The sequence below is a fragment of the Microcebus murinus genome, chromosome 23 (assembly GCF_040939455.1).
Source record: "Microcebus murinus isolate Inina chromosome 23, M.murinus_Inina_mat1.0, whole genome shotgun sequence".
NCBI classification, from domain to species: Eukaryota; Metazoa; Chordata; class Mammalia; order Primates; family Cheirogaleidae; genus Microcebus; species Microcebus murinus.
In genome coordinates this window covers 22,287,887-22,308,714 of record NC_134126.1, presented here as the reverse complement: position 1 = coordinate 22,308,714, position 20,828 = coordinate 22,287,887, and the positions used below count along the sequence as shown (strand labels likewise).

The window sequence follows — 20,828 nt, the reverse complement described above, 5'->3', positions numbered from 1 at the left end:
GATGCAAAATTTAAGGCTTAAGAAAACATAGTGACTTCTTAAGGATAACAAAAGCTACCATGAATGTTTAGTATGGGCCAGGGAATATTCTAAACACTTCATATATAGTAACTCATTTAATCCTTTCAACATCCCTTAGGTGTTTGACCTCCTTTTATAGAGGAGGAAATAGGCACAGAGAGGTTGAGAGACTGCCTGCAGACACACAGGTAGAAGAGGAGCCAGCGTTTAAATCCAAGTAGTCTGACTTAACCTATATCCTTCAAGTGCTGTTCTTCTGCCTGTGTACGAATCACGCAGCTCCTTAGTGGTGGGGTCCAGACCTTAGGTCTCCTGATTCCCAGCCCAAGAGGTCTTTCCTCCCATGGAAACATAAACTGATACACTCCCCAATGTTTATAGTTGTATGTCTTGACATTTGGGAGGAAAATAAAAAACAATGTTAAAAGAGAAATAATTCATTTAGGGTATGCCAAGCACTGTGCTAGGAGTTGAGGAATGGAAAATAAATAAGCAGTACTCACTGTCCTTAGGAAGCTCACACTTCAGAAGAGAAAAGTCTCACCTAAAGCGTCACTTCATTCATAATGTCCTTGTCTGCTACCCTGACGTCAGGCCTGCTGCTAACCTTGTCCTTTCCTATGCCCCCTCATCGCTGCCACCTCCTCCCCCCAGTGATGGTTAATCCTATGATTAAGCTGAGGACACACCGTGTCGACACTGCGTATGGTTCTAAGCGGGATCCTACATCCTACTGACCCTGAAAACTGTCTCGTGGTTTGACATCGTGGGGATTTGTGCACTGTGCTTTGAGAAAGCCGATCCACTTAGGTCAGCAGTCTCCATATGGAAGCCCATATTATTTATTCCTCCTTAGACACTGGTCCCATGGCTGTGTGTTGTCGGTTCATTTATCTATGCCTCATCTCTTTTCAGGAAGAATCTACAGTAGTCCTGTGCAATAAGATTAGTGGAATAGAACACAAATAGAAAACCTTGACTGAGACAAAGAAGAGGAAACAAATATTGCCATTTATATGGCTCGACACAGGTATAATGCAGCAACAAGTTTGGTGTTGTGCTTCCTAGTGGCCAGAGGAGAATGGAAAGCAGAGTAATACAGCTTTCATTCTCTGAAAGGAGAAAGCACAACAACTCCCCAGGGGCCCCCACCTCACCTAAGTCAAAAGAGATGCATTTATCACACTTGGCTGGGATCCCGGGAGACTGTCAGTCAGATTTATTTTGTGGCTTGTCCTTAGAGCAGCATCTTTGCAGATCACCTCCCTCTGATCCTTACCTCCACGGGAGTTTTTCTCTTAATAAAAACAGCTAATCTGCAGGGTATATATATATATATATATATATATATATGTGTATATATATATATATATATATATATATATAGGCTTCAGGGCTGTTGATGTATGAGTTCAGCTATGTCTTTGAGGAGCCAAGTTATTTCCATCTTTCTGCCTAGCCATTCTCAGAGCTGGCTTCATCCTGTCCTGCTCACCAAAGGGCTGCAGCAGTTCCAGGCGGCCACTCACAAAAATCCCAGGGAAACCAGAGAGACCATCTCTTCCTGTGGTTCTCTTTTAGGGGGGAGGAATCTTCCTCTTGTGTCATTGGCTAGAATTGGGCCACATGCTGATTCCTGAACCAATCACTGCAGAGTGGGCGTGCCCTTAGACCAATCCCACCTATCCAGGGAGCCGTGGGCGGGGTGATCAGAGTCTCCAGGCTGCCCAGGGCCAGCTAAGCAAGAGCAAAGCTCAAGTTCTGCTGACATGAAAGAGAAGGGGCAATAGATGCCGAGAAGGCAACCCAGAGCGTTCACTTCCCTTGTCAAATACTACGAACATTTTTGTTTTTATAATCTCTGTGCTTTAGGAGGCATCTGCTAGAGGAGTATGTAAGACGAAGCCAAAGAATCTGGCAGATAACTCAGAACCTTCCGGTCAAGTTCAAGGTTATCAAAAATGGTACAAAATGTTTCCACCCTTCAAGTCTGTTTCTACTCTATAAAACTGGGTGCAGGAACTGAAGGGGGCGGGGGATACCTTAAAGGGAAAAAGCCTAAAAAGGACAACTCGCCTCTTAAAGGCTACGTTAAGTAATACCTCCTGGGGCTCAGTGTTGTCCTGGGTACTGGGTGACGGTGGTGGCAAAGACAGTGTCCCTTCTGTTAAGGAACGTGTATACGGGGCAGGTGCGGGTGGGGTTGGGGGACAATCAGCAAACAAAATAAATGAGCAAACCAGTTTCAAATAATGATAATGAATATAAGCTGCACGAGGGTAGAGGGTAGAGATCTTCGTCCGGTCTGTGTTGCATGGTCTCCAGTGCCTAGGACGATGGCTGGGGATAGTGGACCTTCAGCAAATACGGAATCGATTAACGAATAAAAATACCGCAAGGAGATTAAGACAGGATAGGTGGGGCAGCCCCATCCTGCCTTGATAACAGGTATACTGTCCGAACGTGAGTGTGGACCTTGTGCCCGGGATGGCAGAGTGCTGTGCAAGAGCTGGTTGAAAATGTAGGAGAGCCTCCGCGGTGTGTAATTTGCTAGCCGCCATCTCTTATCCTCTTTGGCACATGCCACCTCTGCCCCCTCCACTGTCAGGAGGCTGGTTTGTCTAATTGGAAGGTGGTTAGACTTGGGGATTGGAACTATGGCTGCAACTTTAATCTTTGCATACCAACCGTGTGCCAAGCTTGGGTCAATTCTCTGAGCCTCAGTTTACTTTCTTGCAAATAGAACTGGGATGATAACACCCGAGTCACAGGTGTGCTATGAAGGTTCAATGAGACGCGTTATGTGACAGTGCCTGTTGCTTGACACAGACGTCCTTAAAGATGATCCTTTTTTTCTTTCATCAATCAGGAGTCTGAGCTAAAGCCCCAAGTCTGTTACTTTCCTCTTACTACTCTACAAACCAACACAGCCCAGTAGTGTTACACAGAATTCGAGGCTGGCAAGGCAAGGGGTGGGGTGGGGGTGTGAGTTTGTGTGCAAGCTGGCTTCTGTGTTCGGGGGGGAATTGGATATTTGCCTCTGGGAGCTTCCCACAGCTTTCATGCTTAAGATAGTTCTGACTACTTGAGATGTTCAGATTATTGATGACGACTTGCAAATAAAGTTCTAGTTGCTTCCTGTAAATGTATCAGCTTCCATATACTTGGTAACTTGTTGGTTTTGTTTTTTGTTAGGAGACATTAGATATGAAGAATGAGAAGGTTGGGACTTCTTTACACGAGAGAGGGTTGAGTCTTTGATTTCAGATAGATCCACCTGAAGCGGGGGGAGGGGATCCAACAGGGAGGAGGGGATGGCCGTAGGGTGGGGGGAGGAGGATTTTAACTCCTAGGAGTCTTTCCTCTCAGGACCTGGCCATCAAGAGGGAAGATCAGCTCCTTCCTAGGTTCTTAGCAGGAATGAATTAGTTCCTTTGGGAAAATCTTAGGCTCCTAGGTTTGGTGGGCTAATAAGCATCCATAGGGTGAGACAACCAAGTAGGAAGAAAATGTCAAACCCTTGGCAAGCTTGCAGAATAAGTCCTGGGCCCAGCAACTCCTTCAATCCTGAATGTTTTAGGAGTTTTGATTATGAGTCTTCCATTCTTGTTCCACTCTTGTTCTTTGCATGAAAGATCTCTCTCTTATTAGATAATACATGCAGAATCAGAGCTGGGCTGAGCACTATATTGGCTGGAGGCGGACAGAACAACAACAACAACAAAACCTAGCAAATGACCCCACCTGTGCCAAGTGAGCATATGGGTGAGAGCGTGACCGTGGCTGTGGGTGGTGTGCATGGCAGTGAAGAACTGCCCGGCAAGAGGAAGATTTTTAAGGAAGAGTGAGAAAATGATTTCAAAAAAGCAGTAGGGCTTGACGTGGCCCTTCCAGGAAGAATGGGGTTTAGATTGCTATAAAGATATGGGGAAGATGTCCCTGGAGCATAGGATCGGCTTGGGCAGAGTGTGTAGGTATTAACAGGAATGAGCTTGTCTTGAGAAGCGATAGTGGGAAGATGACGGTGCTCATAAGGTATGAGTTCGTTCTATGAGTCAGGTGCTGTTCCTGCTTTTGGAGAGCTTGTGTTCTCCTGGGGGAGAGGGACATTAAACAAGGCAGCAATAAAAATAAAATATTAGACTATGAGAAAGGCCATGCAGGAAACAAACAGTGTTCTGTAATAGAGAGCGATAGGGTTGGGGTTTGTAGCACGTTCTCTTATTGACTATTTTATCCACACCACTGGTCTTTGATGGAAACAGGGAAGATATTATTATCCCCATTTTACAGATGAGGTGACTGAAAACTGAGGTGACTACAAGCCTCAGTCCTTGGCTCGTTCCCATCCAACCCATGTTGAACCCATTGTAGTGTTGGGTCGTGGAAGATGCTCAGTGAATGCTGCCTGCCCCTCAGGCCCCCTCTTCCAGCATGCAGTCTGCATGAAGGCAGGCCCGTTTCTCTTTGTTCCCTCCTTGGGGGAACTGTCAGCTTTGGAACTCTCCTCTGAACCCTTGGTATCCATCCAGCTTCCTGGCGATCGGCCACCCATCAGACCAGAGAAAACTTCCATTTTGCAAATGCACAGTGACATTGTAATCAGTTGAATAAATTGGCCTCGTTTCCTTGCAGGAAAATAAGCATATTCTGAAATGATAGGAGCTCCCCGTCAATTAGAGGAATTAACATCCCTCTCTGTGGTTGGTGCTGTTACCGCACCTCATTTGCCTGACCCGAAGCACAGCAGTTTCTTTTTTGCAAGCCATTCCAGTTGGAGAGTAAATAGGATTTGGGGGGTCTTCTTTCCACGGGGCCTGCTCCAGCCTGGGCTCTCAATTTTGCCTGTGACGTCCCCACAAAGTGACACGGGAGGCAGAGGCACATCGGGGAAAACAGCACTTGTGCTATTTGGAGCAAGTGTTAACAGACATAGTAAAGCACAGATTAAGTATTGTTCTTGCACAACGCGCCCAGCTGTCCCTAGTGAGGGACAGCGTGGGGAGGAGCCGTGCTGCCATCACAAGAGATTGGAGCCACTGGACTAGATCCATTGGATCTATCAGTCCCATTGGACAAAATGACCAGGGGACAAATGATGAAGAAATCTGAATCTCAGTTTATTTACTCAATAAGAAAATATTCCCATACCTCAAAGATATTGCAGGTTTGGCCCCAGACCACAACAATAAAGCAAATATTGCAATACAGCGAGTCACATAAATTTTTTGGTGTCCTAGTGCATATGAAAGTTACGTTTACACCATATGCAAAATAATATGTAAAATTTAAATATGTAAAAGCATGATGTCTATAGAAAGATGTACATAACTGAATTAAAACATACTTTAGAGCTAAAAAATACTAATGATCATCTGAGACTTCAGTGCGCTGTAACGTTTTTGCTGGTGGACGGTCTTGCCTCAATGTTGAAGGCTGCTGACTGATGAGAATGGTAGTTGATGAGGGTTGGGGTCGGCGTGGCAATTCTTAAAATAAGACAACAATAAAGTTTGCCACACCAATCAATGCTTCCTTTTATAAAAGATTTCTCTGTAGCATGTGATGCTGTTTGATAGCGTTTTGCCCACAGTAGAACTTCTTTCAAAATTGGAGTCAATCCTCTCAAACCCTACCACTGCTTGATGTAATGTTCTAAATTCTTTGTTGTCATTTCAGCATGTTCACGGCATCTTCACTAGGAGTAGTTTCCATCTCAAAAAGCCACTTTCTTTGCTCATCCCAAAAAAGCAACTCCTCATCCATTCAAGTTTTATCATGAGATTTAGCAATTCAGTCCCACCTTCAGGATACACTTCTAATTCTAGTTCTCTTGCTATTTCCACCACATCTGTGGTTACTTCCGACACTGAAGTCTCGAACCTCTCAAAGTCATCCACAAAGGCTGGAATAAGTGTCTTCCAAGCTCCTGTTAATGTTGATATTTTGACCTCCTTCCGTGAATCATGAATGTTCTTAATGGCATCTGGAATGGTGAATATTTTTCAGAAGGTTTTTAATTTACTTTGCCCACATCTGTCAGAGGAATCACAATCTATGGCAGCTATAGTCTCACACATATATTTCTTCAATAGTAAGACTTGAGTTTCGGAATGACTCTTTGATTCACGGGTTACAAAATGGATGTTGTATTAGCAGGCAGGAAAATAATTCATCTCCTTGTACATCTCTGTCAGAGCTCTTGAGGAGACAGGTGAATTGTCAATGAGTGGTAATATTTTGACAGAAATCTTTTCCTTCTGAGCAGTGGGTCTCAAGAGTGAGCTTAAAATAGTTCATAAACCATGCTGTAAACAGATACGCTGTGGTTCAGTCTTTGTTGTTCCATTGATAGAGGACAGGCTGAGTAGACTTAGTATACTTCCTAAGGGCACTAGGATTTTTGGAATGGACAATGAGAATCGGCTTCCACTGAAAGTCAGTCATTGTATTAGCCTCTGATGAGAAAGTCAGGATGTCCTTGGAAGATTTGAAGCCAGGTGTTGACTTCTCTCTAGCTAGGAAAATCCTAGATGGCATCTTCTTCCAATAGAAGGCTGTTTTCTCTACATGGAAAATCATAGTCTCATTCTGTCACCTAGGCTAGAGTGCCACGGTGTCAGCCTAGCTCACAGCAACCTCAAACTCCTGGGCTCAAGTCATTCTCCTGCCTCGGCCTCCTAAGTAGATGGAATGACAGCTGCATGCCACCACACCTGGTTAATTTTTCTATTTTCTTTTTTTTTTTTTTGGTAGAGATAGGGTCTCACTCTTTCTCAGGCTGGTCTCAAACTCCTGGCCTAAAGTGATCCTCCTGCCTCAGCCTACCAGAGTGCTAGGATTATAGGCATGAGCCACTGCACCTGGCCTAGTGCAGCCATCTTTATCAATGATCTTAGCTAGATTTTCTGGATAATTTGCTGCAATTTCTACATTAGCACTTGCTGCTTCACCTTGCACTTCTATGTTATGGAGATGACTTCTTTCCTTAAACCTCATGAACCAACCTCTGCTACCTTCAGACTTTTCTTCTACAGCTTCCTCACTTCTCTAAACCTTCCTAGAATTGAAGAGAATTAGGGCCTTGCTCTAAGTTAGGTTTTGGCTTAAGTATTCATTGTGCCTGGTTTGCTCTTCTATCCAGACCACTCAAATTTTCTTGGGCAGTAATTTATTCAACAAAATCGGTTGATTGCTTACTCTATTCCAGGCACTGTGCTGTGGGCTAAGCATGTGGTGAGGAAGGAAGTGGACATTACCTCTGCCTCATGGAAATTCCTGTCCAGAAGCTGATCACCCAGAGGGTCTATTCCCACCCTGAGAAGGAGGACATCCAAGGTAGGAATGTCCTAACATCAGCAGGCAGAGAACGAGGATGGAGGCATCGCTGATTCACTTTAGCTAGAGCCATGTGTGTATTCCATGGCCATGTCTCAATGGATAAATAATTGATCCACAAGAAGAGGGAAAGCTTGAAAAAGGCCTCTTGTTGCATAGAGACCCAATGTATATGTAGATACATATACTGTCTGTACTCAATATATGGTATTACATTTTATATGCGTAAGTATTAATAATGAGTCATTGGGCAACACAAAAGTTTATCCTTACTTCTTTCAAGTGTATAAATTTCAGATTTTATATATTAGGATTAGTGTTCCCAGCTAAAGTTGTTCTATTTTTTTAAAAAAATTAATAAACAATTTTCTTAGAACAGTTTCAAATTTACAGAAGCATTGAGCAATAGCACAGAGTTCCCATGCCCCATCCCCGCCCTTACATACCATTTCCCCTGTTATTAACATCTGCATCTGTATGGTACATTTGTTATAATTAGTGAACAAGTACTGATACATTATTATTAACTAAACTCTACCATTTATTTCAATTTTCATTGGGTCAATTATTTAGACCTTTGCCACGGTCATGGATCTAGCTAATGTACTTTTACTGTCCAGGATCCCACCTAGGGTATTGCACTACATTTATTTATCCTTAGGCTCTTCTGGGCATTGACAATTTTTCAGACTTTCCCGTTTTTGATGACCTTGGCAGTTTTGAGAAATAGTGCTCAAGTATATTGTACTATGTCTCTCTATTGGAATTTGGCTATTTTTTAAAAATTAGACTGGGGTCACGGGGTTTTGGAGGAAGATCACAGAGGTGAAGTGCCATTTTCATCACATTGTATTAAGGGTACATACGATCAACATGATTTATGACTGTTGGTGTTGACCTAGCCATTCTATTTGAATAAATAAAATAACACATCCAGGGATATTTTTACATGCGAATCTGACTTTTAAGCCTTAAAGATTTATTTTCCTAGGTCTAGATGTTTCCCCCTTTATACTTAACACATCTAAATGCTTTTACCTAGAAACTTCTGCCACAGGTCCTCACCAGGTGTTGGTGAGGATGTGGACCAACAGAAACTTTTACACAATGCTCGAGAGGGTCTCAAATTCTGCTACTGTTTGGGAAACTCATTTGATATTATCTGGCAAAGTTGAAGATGTTCTATCTTAATAACCACAAAAATCACTCCTATAGTATCCACCCTAGAGAAACAGCAGTATTTGTGCACCAAGACATGTGCACAAGGATATTTATAGAAGTATTTTTGGAGTAGTAAGTGCCAAAACATTAGAATTAATCTGAATACCCACCAGAAGTAGAATGCACAAAAATATTGGTATGTATTCATTTGATACAAGTTACATAGCAGTAAAAATGAATGTATTACAAGCTACTTTCAACATGGTTCAATCTTATGGATATGTTGTTTTGGGCAAAATATTTTAAGAAGCAAGTTATAAGAGAAGACACCTGTATATCCCATTTATAGAAAAGTAGGAAAAAAAATAGGCCAACCCAAACAATATATTCTATAGTGATAGATATGTATGTAGTAAAACTACACAGAAAAGCAAAGGAATGATTAATATAAAACACGGAGAGTGGACAAGGAGGCAAGATTGGGATGAGGAGGGACACACAGGTATCCTTCTATGTTCTGTTACTTAACCTTAGATGGTGGGCTTATGGGAAATCATTTTATTATAATTCTTGGAACTGTACATATATGTTTTTATTGTGTATAATGATATATTTCATAATATTTTAAAAATACAAAGCCACATGGGAATTGTAAGTTACAGTTAAGTAGAGATAAAATATTGCCAGAAGACCAGGCACGGTGGCTCACGCCTGTAATCCTAGCACTCTGAGAAGCCAAGGCAGGAGGATCGCTTGAGTTCAGGAGTTGAGACTAGCCTGAACAAGTGTGAGACCCCAGCTCTACTAAAAACAGAAAAAAAAAAATTAGCTGGGCAACTAAAGATAGATAAAATTAGCTGGACATGGTGCCGCATGCCTGTAGTCCCAGCTACTCAGGAGGCTGAGGAAGGAGGATGGCTTTAGTTCAGGAGTTTAAGGTTGCTGTGAGCTAGCCTGACCCCATAGCACTCTAGGCTGGGTGACAGAGTAAGACTGTCTCCAAAACAAAAAAACAACACATGGTCAGAGCAAACTAATACAATCCTGTAATCCTGTTCATGAGGGTGGTAGGGTGGGACCCATGTTCTATAAGATCCTGTCTCGCTTGCTCTGTGGAGTGACTACTCCAGTTCGTACCACAAAGGGAGGCTGAAGACATGCTTCTAATGGCTCCATTTCCCACAGTGAGAGGGGATAGCCCCTGCCTCCTTAGAGTTTATGATCATTCCTCTTTGCTTTATTTTTATGCATGTGCTGTGGGGAAAGCAAAACCGACTGGGGCGAGACCTCTGGTGTTGGGATGGCAGGAGTGAGGCAGGGGCATTTGAAGAGGTCCCTCGAGCAGTGAATGACAGGGCCAGGAGGGTCTCAGGTGGTGAAAGCCCTCAGCCTAGACTGGACTAGCTGGGAAAGGCTTCCTGGAGGAGCAAGGGTTTTAGCTGGCTTGTGAGCAACTGCTTGTGTTGGATACACAGAGGACTGAAGGGTCAAAATCTATTTGATATTGTATAATTCTTTGTTTTTTCTTTTGGGTCATGTCCCTCGCTGAGGTCAGTAATTATCATCAGAAGGAGTACAACAAAATAGCAAATAGAAATGTTCTCTTCTACCTTTCAAGTCATCAAACAGGGCAGGAAAGGGGAAGGCATTTAATTTCTTATTTTTTTCTCAGTAGGCAGGGATGTTAGGGAAGGAAAAATGCTGCTAACAACGGCCCCTCTCCACCCTCTTTCTTGGTTTCAGCAGCGGCAATAGGAGTGTGACCCTGGGCCCTTATTTACTCTCCAAACCTAATTTTCTCATCTGAAGAAAGGATGGTAGCAATACCACTTCAGAGACTTGTTGTTAGCAAAAACCCAGCACCAGTGGCTGTTTTCATTGTTATCCAACAAAAATCCTTGAATATTCCCCAAGACGTTACCACTCCGCAGAAGCAGCCACCACGTCCAGGTTTGCTTCTGCTTAAGTTTCTGGGGGCATTCAGGCCAGAATAGAGAGGGTGGTGGGGAGAGTGACAATGGGGGACAGAGAAGAGAAGGGGCTGTACAGCAGGCACACAAGAGCCTGAAGGTCACGGCTCACGTTCCATTGAAATGATCACAATTGCGTGCTAAAGTGATCATTTAAACAAACAGGTCTCATTTATTGAAGTTCCACTTTAGGGCTTTTGACACCAAAGCCGTAGTGTTGTCCAGTTTAGGGTCTTGGTGATAAGCAACAGGGGGCACAGGTGTGGATGTTATGAAGCGAGATACACGAGTAACATTGCGATATCAGACTCAGTGGAAATAACAGTGTACACATGTATTTTTGTTTCTTAAGAAATCCACTCAGAAGAGATCCTCTTTCCTCAAGCAGGTAAACGCATTATCTTCCTAATAGGTTTTTTTTTTGTCCTGTTGGTAAGGAGTCAGCCATTCATTTTGGAGAGGTCCTCCTTTTTTGAAGACAACCATTAAAGGGCATTAATTGAGATAATTTCAATATGTTAATCCATCGATTCCCTTCCCCAGACGACAGACTGAAGCTTCCCTCGCCGCTCTGTATGCACCGGGTCTCCACACCCGAGGCTTATCACAAGCAATTATCTTACCCAAATAAAAAATGAAAATGGAAAAGTTAAATAAATAACAGGACATCTTGATGGAATCGCAGTAATGCTCATCTTGGTTAACATTAGCCCTGACTTTTGGACAGCTAGATTTGTTAATACGCGTGTCCTTTGTTTAGGCATCTATCTCTGTAAATCTCATGACTTTCCAAAATGATGGATGGTAACCATCTCTGCTCTCCCCTAAAAATACATTCCCCGGGGGACAGGCGGAAGCAAAACGGACACTGTAGCCCTGACCCGCGTGTTGCTTAGATTGGAGAAAACCCTCAAAACTGAATTTACCTGAAAATTAATATGGTTTTCTCCACCGATAGGTTCAGCATCCCACTTTCCCTGGTTTTCCTGCTAGGTGAGAGAACTCGACATAGCTGCACCACTCAGGCCTCCGTGCACTTGAACTGGACGTTGTAGCTCGGGGCAGCGGCCAGCACGGGCCAGACCAGGCTCTGGCTGCAAACGACCCTAAACCTCAGAGGTTTGACACAGCAGAAATGTATTTATTCCGTCTCCATGCAAAGCTCACTGCGGGCGCTGCTAGTTCCACAATCGCCCTCCAGGTCTGTAGCCCAGCACGCCAGACTGCTTTGACCTCTTGGCATCGCCAGCCCAGTGTGCGCATGCGCCCTGGCAGCATCAGGGAGGAAGCCCGGAGACCCACATACGGGCAATTAGATGCGCTGGCAAGGAAGTGACGTAGGCCATTCCATTCACATTTCATTGGCCAGAACCGGTCACGTGGTAGCCCTGCCCCAAGAGGGACGGAAGTGCACTTAGAAGTAAAGGTGACAGTTGTTTCTGTCAGCTCGCTGTGAATGTTGGTGACTTAACCCAGGTGTCAGCCATCTGGGAGTTCCTGTGTCCTACACTTCTGAAGTCACCCTTCACATATACAGTGTATGTATATGTACAAATGTATATGTATATTTAACTTTTTAGAGCGGTTTTAGATTCACAGCAAAACTGAGCAGAAAGCCCAGGGAATCCCTCGTAGGCGCAGTCTCCCCCACCGTCAGCATGCAGCGCCTGGGTGCATTTGTTACAATTGATGAGTCTACATGGACACATTATTATCACCCGAAGTCCATAGTTTACATTGGGGTTCACTCTTGGTGGTGTACATTCTAGGGGTTTGGTCAAATGTATAATGACATGTATTCAGTGTTATAGAATCATACAGAGTAGTTCATTGCCCCCCAAATCCTCTGTGCTCTGCCTTTTCATTCCTCCACTAATCCCAGGCAACCACTGATCTTTTCACTGTCTCCATAGCTTTGCCTTTTCCAGAATGGCATATAGTTGGAATCATATAGTATGCAGCCTTTTCACATTGGCTTCTTTCACTTAGTAATATGCAATTTTGGTTCTTTCATGTCTGCAACTTGATAGCTCATTTCTTTTTAGCACTGAATAGTACTCCATTGTCTGTCTGGATATACCACGGTTTATTTATTTATTCACCTACTGAAGGGCATCTTGGTTGCTTCCAGGTTTTAGCAATTACGAATAAAACTTCTAAACATTGGCGTGTAGGTTTTTGTGTGGACCTAAGTGTTCAACTCTTTTGGGTAAATACCAAATGGTGTGATTGCTTGAATCATGTGCTAAGAGTATGTTTAGTTTTGTAAAAAAAAAAAAAAAGGAAAAAAACCTGTTAAACCGTCTTCCAAAGTGTTTGTAACAGTTTGCATTCCCATCAGCAATGAAATATAGTTCCTATTGCTTCATATCCTTGCCAGCATTTGGTCTTGTCAGTGTTTTGGATTTTGGCCATTTTAATAGGTGTACAGTGATATCTCTTTGCTTTAATTTGCAATTTTCTAATGACATAGGATGTTGAGCATCTTTTCATAGCTTATTTGCCATCTGTATATCTTCTTTGGTAAAGTATCTATTCATTTTTTAATCAGATTGTTTGTTTTCCTAATTTTGAGTTTGAAGAGTTCTTTGTATATTTTCAGTAACTGTACCCTTTATCAGCTGTCTCTTGCAAATATTTTCTCCTAGGCTGTGGCTTGTTTTTAATATATATTTTTAAACTGACTCAAAGCCTCAGTCTCCATATGACACCCAATATTCCTATCAATGCTTCTGAAGATTCTTGAAAGTAGAGGGGTGTATATTTTTCTTAGTCACTTCTAGCTGGGATTTTCTGTGTCCGGTGAATATTTGATCTCTACTGAGAATAAAGCAGATGCAAACATGAAATGTAACCTTCTTTTGCTTGTAATTTCCTCCCCTCCTACCTCCAAACACCACTGATTTAGGTTTGGGGCATAGGAGGTTACAGTGTGCCTCTAAATGACAATTTAAAAATGTAATAATAGAAATCACCATTCTTTAAAGTTTCTCAGCCATACCCAGCAACTGGAATTCTCAATGGCCTTTTTTTCCTTCTCCCTACATGTTGCATTTTGCATTTTTCCTCCTGGTTTCCTCTCCCACTTAACTTCCTCACATCTTCTGAATGGTCTGCCATCTCTGAGCCTCTTGTCTAACCCCCTTTCTGATTGTAGGTACAAAAAAAATTCCTCTTATATCCCGATGTAGAGATATTCATTCCTTTGCTCTGGTCTCTTCTAGGACATATTCTAGATTCTATCTTTTTATACACAAATGGTCCATTAGTCATTCCATCAAAACATAATAAGTTTTAATAAGTTTTCTCCAATTCAGAATTTCTACTGATGACTTTTGAGATACACCTCCCCCACTTTTATAGGATAATCATGCCAGATATGCTATAAAGATAGGGTAAAAAAAAGTGTAAAGTGTAGAAATAACCTACTTAAGCAAGGTTAAGTGAGCCCTGTGTGTCCAGCGTTGGCAGTGGGAAGTGGTATTTTATCCATTCACAAGCACACCTGTTCGTGGAAGAAAGCTCTTATCATATTATCAGATGTTCAACTTGTTTTAAGGACATTTTACCCACAAAGTCTTGCTAAGATCCTCCAAAATGTTGCTACAAGGAAAAAAAATATTTGAAAATGTTGTAACTTGAAAGTTTCATTGGAGTGTCAGAACAAACTGGGGGCCCAGTCCCCCCTTGCCCACTGTCTTTCCTGGCAGCAAAACCCTTGTAAGGCCCAGTAAACTGTGCCAACAAGGGCAACACCTGATACAGCAACATAGCATTTAGGTAATGCTGCTGAGCTAGCCCCTGTTGATGCATCCATGCCGGTTTATATACTTTGGAACTCAGTGCAACTCTGAGGATTGCTTGAATATTTCATTATTGCTATTTGTTATTAATGTTTACCAATGGTAGGTTGATTACTATGAGTAGTAGTATTTCTTTGCCTTTTTCTAAGTTATATCTTTCCAACAATGGATAAGATAAGAGGATATTCTTTTGTGCAAAGCATAATTGCTTCGTGTTAGGTGGAAGCACAAAGCTTTGTTTTCTCTTTCAACAAGTCATAGTGCTGTGTTGGGTACTACGAAGTGTGCTTACCCCTAAGTGTATTTAGAAATGCAAGGAGACACTATTTTGGATCTTATATAAACTTATTTCACTTAACTCTCTCCAAGTAAAATCAACAGTTTCTTTCTGCTCTACAACAATTTGTTTCTACTGAATGTTTTTTTTCCCCCACTTCTAACCCTTTTCCTGGGTTCCTTTCCTTCACTCCATTATCTAAGAGTGCTGGGAAGGTTGGTTATGGGGTTCCTTCACTACTGTGGCTGGAATGGGGTGTGATATTCCATGTCTTCTCTCTTCACAGAACTTAACCTCCTTCTTCAAAAGGCAGAGCCACTGCCTGGAACATGAAGTCCTCATTGTTGGTGACATTTTTTAATATGCTGGGGAAGAAAAGTAGAATATTTGACAACTGGTAGTTGAAAGATCCAATAAGTAATTCAGAGAGTTTATTGAATGTTTTCACTTCTGGGATAAATATTTTGTCCTTACCCAGATCTCAGTTGGGCATTTTAAGAAAAGAGCATGTATGGTTTTCCTATTCGCCTTGCCCTGCCCCAGGGTATGCGGGAAGGAACAGGAAGAGGAAGCAGAGTGGGATGAAAAAAGGTAGAGAAATAGGTAAAGAATGGGGTGTATTTATTTATGTTTATGTTTTAAACCTCTTAATGAAAAGTGAAAAGAAATTAGCAATAATAACAGTAATAAATTATTAAATATCTAGTATGTAACGAGCACAGCCTTAGTCTCCTTGCATGAGTTATCACATAGAAATTGAGGAACAAATCTGTTGAGATTTTTGCAGAGGAGCAGGCTTATCTAGGCGGCTGCTCCAGGGAACAGAAGAATTGTATCAGAGGGTGGAACTTAAGGAAGGCAAATATTAATATAAACAAATTTTTAAGCAGTTAGCCTTGTGTGATAATGTCTGGGCTGCCCTGGAGGAAAGAGATCTTTTGGCTGCAGATTTATTGGTTTGTGCTAAGGACTACTAACAAAAGAAGCCCGATATCAGACATCACCATTGTAAAAAAAAATTATTTTCTATACATTTATGATCATAAAAATGAATAAATATTATTTGAAAGAACACCAATTAAGTGTCATTGTCCACGTCGAGCCATGGTAGGGAGTGTGCTATGGGAAAGCCCCAAGCACAAAGGCCTTTGCTCTCTGGGAGCTGTCAGGTCAGGAGACTCACCCCGAGATAGAGGACATCATTCATTATTGCTTTTAATACCTCCGTTTCAGATCTGGGGGGTCAGCAATGGAGCTCGTGTTTAATCCAGGAGGGATGGGGATGAATGAGGGTTATCCCTCTCCCAGAATTGGGACACTGTTCCTGAGCCTGAACAGTGGAAGAGAGGTGCACGCTAGAGGGTAGAAGTAAGGGTGAGGTCAGCACTGCCTTAGACCCAGGCGATGTTGTCCCGCCTCCTTAACATGATTGTTAAGGATTTTCCTTTAGGAATAACTGTTCATGGGGCAGAGGATGAAAGCAGTGGACACCTGGCTGCCTCTGCACACTGAGTCAATCAGACCCACTATGGTCAAAATGCAACAGGGATCCTATCAAGTAAGACAAACGGCACTGGATTCTTTTCTCTGTGCAATTTGTCACAAGGTGCCTATGATTATTTGTGCTGTGTGTGTGAGAGGTATGCTGCTCGTGTTCCCAAATTCCTCTGGGCCTCTCTGAAAGACAAGGAGAATTTTTTTTAAGGATAAATTGCAAGAGATCTGCCTGTCTGCATACTCCTGTGTTACACACACACACACACACACACACACGCACACACACACACACACACACACTTTGGAGAGCTTCCTTTGCTTCCCGTTCCATCTTTAAACTTGGGAGGCTTTACGGAGGCTTTTCTTCCACCTGTTTGCATCAGCTACATAAGGGGCTTACAAAGAGTGTTGCTATGGCACATCTTTGCAGATAACAGGAGTTGGCAGATGTTTTTTAATTAAAGAAATCCAGGTTATGAAAAAGATGTCATGGGTAGAGAGAGTGGAAACTTGCCAGCCACAAACCCCTGCTCATACTCACTCAGCCCCAGCTTGCAGCTTCTGCCTCTGGATTCTCCAAAATGCCGTTATCAGGAGGGGAAGGGAGTGAGGAGCAGATGTAGGTATCGGGATGCTGCCAGCTCCTGATTATCCACCATTTGGGGTACAGGGCCAAAAATGGAATGATCTACATCCATAGAGAACACAAAGCAACAGTGTAGCCAAATGTTTTATCTTCCTTCTTTGACAAGCTACCCAATGGAGCATTTTAGGACTTTGAGTCTTCTTCTTGACTCTCTTTCCCTTCCTTTCTGGCCAATTACAATGAGGGAAATAATGTACAAAGGACAGGGCAGCAAGTTTCTTCAAGTCCTACTCCTCCATGCAGCTCTCTCGGATTGATTTGGCCAGCAAAACCATCAGATTGAAATCCTCAGAGGGAACTTGGGAAATTGGAAGCCTTCTAGCTTCATACTTCACTTCGACATTGAGGAAACAGCCTACAGAAGTGACCGACTTGCCCAAGGTCTCCCACTCAATCAGTGGCAGAGCTTGGTCTAGAACCAGGTCTCCTGGCTCCTGGCCATCACACTGTCCATAGGGGACCCTTTGCCTCAAGTTTGAATAGCCCTTTAGAGGCATTTTGACTGAATGCTGTCCTTTGGTGGCCCTCCTGTGTTAGTATCTTATTATTTGCCTTACAAAAATACGAATGTGGCTGCAAGGGCCACAGAATTTAAATGCTTGCAGAAGTCAGTTAGGTACAATAAATGTGTAAATGAGCAAAGTGAAAAACAATGGGGGAATGGTGGGGCCTGTGGCATACTGCAACAAATGTGGACACTGTGATGGTCAAATAAAACAACTGCAGGGCACAGTTGGCACTTGTGCTGCTGGACTTCTACCCCTGCCCTGGGGCCTCATCAGACTTCAATATTAGCTGGGCATATGGACCGGCACTGTCTGCCAGAAATACACTGCAACCCTCTTCTATATGTAATTTTAATTTTCTCCAGTAACCACATAAAAATAAGCATAATGAAGTAAAACTACTTTTCATAATACATTGTATTTAACCCAATATTCCAAAACATCATTTCATCATGTAATCAATATAAAAATTATTAAAGAGATGGTTTATATACTAAGCCCTTTTTTTCATACTAAGTCTGTGAAATCCAATGTGTATTTTATGGCAGGTCTGGAATTTGACTTTACCCTTCTAATAAGCTACTTACACTGTTCCATGGATGCTGGCAGAAGAGATGAAACGCTTGGGCCAGAGATAAAGGGCTTCATCACTCAACATACAGCGAGCGACATGAGTATCAGCACGTTTGCGTCAGTTTCCCTGGTCCCCTGTAATAGGCAAATTTATTAATGGACCCAGCGATTCCCAGCCCCTGATATACACACATCTTCTCCCAGTTATTCAATCAAACACCACCGTGACAAGATTTTAAAGACATAATTAAGATCTTAAGTCAGTTGACCTTAAAGTAGGGAGTTTAAGCAGTTGGGCCTGATCTAATCACACACCCCCTTTAAATGTGGATCCAGAGGGCAGAAACAGAGAAGTCAGAGAGATTAAAAATGTGGCAGGGAGTTGATGGTAGGAAGTTCTCCGCTGTGGGCTTTGACATGGAGGGGATTGTGTGGCAAGGAATGCAGGTGGCCTCGATGAGCTGGCAGTGGACCCTGCTGGCAGCCAGCAAGAAAAATGGGGACCTCAGCTATACAGTCACAAAGAATGAAATTCTATCAACAACCTGAGGGAGCTCAAAAGTGGATTTTTCCCCCAGAGCCTCCAGGTGAGAACACAGCCTGGCGATACTTTAATTTCAGTCTTTGAGGCCCCAAGCAGAGAGCTCTGGCCTTGAGCAGACATGGGTCACAGACATGACCTAATAAATGGATATTATTTTAAGCTGACAATTTCGTGGTAATTTGTTATTTTGTGATGGAAAATGAATACACCCCCCAAATCTCCTGAGGGTGACATGGGGGGTCCCAATAGGTGCTGGACATGCGGTGGGTCTGTGTCACGGTGTGGGAATACCGAGCTTGGGGAGCTTATACTTTCATAGCAAGCAGCAGGTGAACCTGCTTTTTGTCCCAGAGGGAAGTGTTATTCGCTCCTTCCAACTCGCTGCCATGTTGCACAGCACAGATATAGAAAGTGCCAAATAAATATTTATTGAGAGGTTGACTAGAAAATTGAGAGTTGAGCTCTGTGGCCCTTTATCAATATGATTGATGCCTTTTCTTGAAATCTGAAAGCTGGTGATGAAGGGGAGATTAGTTAATTAGTCTGGCCAGTGCCTAGGTGTAGGAGTGCCTTAGAGCAGGCTCTGTTCGCAAGGCTCAGATGTGTCTGTCTGCACAGGGGAGCCTTGGAGACATTTTTTCCCTAAGTGTCTCCACTCTCCCATGCAATTTTATACCACAGATAGTCTGTAAACCTATTTGTGGTCTTTTGGAAAGCCACAAACCATTGTCATATCTGGTTTTTTTGTCCCCTTTGCCAAATCAAATTTTGCCCTCTTGGGGGCGATATTACCCCCATTGAGAATGTGTGCTCTACAGCTGTGGTCCCCTAACCCTGGTCCTCAGACTAGTACCTGGCCATGGCCTGCTAGAAACTGGGCGCAGAGCTCTGCCACCTCCCACCACCTGTCCCTGGGAAAGTTGTCTTCTATGAAACTTAGCAATGACCCCCCGACCCTGCGGGGGGCATGTAGCAGGAGGTGAGTGGCGGGCCAGCCAAGCTTCATCTTTATTCACAGCCGCTCCCCTCCCATCCCTTGCATCACTGCCTGAGCCCCGCCCACCACCGCCCTCCTCTCCATCCGTGGAAAAATTATCTTCCATGAAGCCAGTCCCTGGCTCCAGAAAGGTTGGCGACCACTCCTTATACTTACCAAACTCGCCAGAACAGACTGCTATTTTATTTAAGGTGGAATCCCTTGATCTTCCATTCGCGCAGGGAAGCCCTCCTGGCGTGTCAGTGCCCAGAGCAGGGGATGCTGGGTGCGCGCAGATCAGGAACTGGAGAGCTGGGCTCCCTCTCCATCGTTGCCCGGGGTCCTTGTTACGCATGAAGTGCCCACTCTCCTCTCTTTTCTGAGATCAGCGCCCTCTTCTCTGGGGACAGCTGTGGACAAACACAGAAGCATTTTTGTTCTCAGGGCGCCCCTCATCCGTCAGTTAACACACCCCCGTCCCAGTGGGCAGCCCCCCCCCCATTCTCAAGTATTCTGGGTGCCAATAGCCCAATGTAGCTTCGAGAGAGTTATTTAATGTTTTGTCCTTTGGAAGAGTGGGAGGGAAACTTTCTACCTGGAGACGTCTGCCTCAGGAAGAGTACGGTAAGCCAAACTTTGCAGGTTAAAGTCCTTTTGCATTCCTGTGTGTCAGTGGTTGGAGGTACAAGCCCACTGGAGTGCAGGTTGCACATTCCATATCCGCAGAGGCAAGGTTCCTTCCCCGTTCTGGAGCCACTGATCTCATCTCTGACCTTGAGCAGTATTTACGACGTGTTAGCTATTAGTAAAACTAAGAACTAGGCTTGGTGGTGTCAATGAGATAGATGAAACCTAGCGTTGTTACAAGCTCTCGTGCCCTGTTGGGGGATGTGATGAATGCTTTACTTAGAATGATGCTTTAAAAATCTCCAAAGACTTTTTGCAATTAACTTCTAACTTATTTGTATGATGTTCCGAACATTTGGTCTGTATAATGTCAATTTGCTATGCAGCCTGGCATATGACCAAGTTTTATTGGTGTTTTAGGTGTATTTAAAAAGAATATATTTTATAAAATTGCCCGAAAAGTTCTTATATGTCTTTAAAGTTTGTTAATTGTGTCATTAATTGTGTTGTTAATTGTTAATTGTGTTGTTGAATCTTTTCTGTCATGACTGATTTTTGTGCCTGCTTGATTTGCTATTTTGAAAGAAGTATATCATCATTTGTCACCATGGTGCTAGATTTGCCAATTTCTCTTTGAAAGTCTATCAATTTTTGTTTTCTGTATTTCAAAGTTATGTTATATGTGCATAGATATTTGTTAATTGTCTTATTTTCCTGATGAATTGTTCTTTTTATCATTATAAAATATCCTTCTTTAATAATTCTTGAAATCTATTTCATTGACTTCTGTTTCATATGAATATGAATATGGTGACACTAGCTTTCTATTAGTTGCTATTTACCTAGAATGTCTTTTTTACATTCTTTTACTTTTAATATTTCTATGCTC

General features: G+C 42.9%; 2 long non-coding RNA genes across 4 annotated transcripts in view; one reads left to right on the top strand and one right to left on the bottom strand.

The window, feature by feature from the left end:
- LOC105880526 (uncharacterized) overlaps positions 1 to 19,609 on the bottom strand; it is a 30,560-nt gene extending 10,951 nt beyond the window's left edge. For 2 of the 3 annotated variants that reach the window (XR_012914506.1, XR_012914508.1), the window contains exon 1: positions 17,807 to 18,484. This is a non-coding gene — a long non-coding RNA (uncharacterized LOC105880526). Of the gene's footprint in view, positions 1 to 17,806; positions 18,485 to 19,489 lie in introns of those variants that run through there. The other variant, XR_012914507.1, reaches the window with a different exon arrangement.
- LOC142863865 (uncharacterized) lies at positions 11,892 to 17,848 on the top strand. The gene is made up of 3 exons (XR_012914509.1): positions 11,892 to 12,028; positions 14,857 to 14,987; positions 17,768 to 17,848. It is a non-coding gene; the product is annotated as an uncharacterized LOC142863865 (long non-coding RNA).
- Positions 19,610 to 20,828: the final 1,219 nt, after the last annotated feature.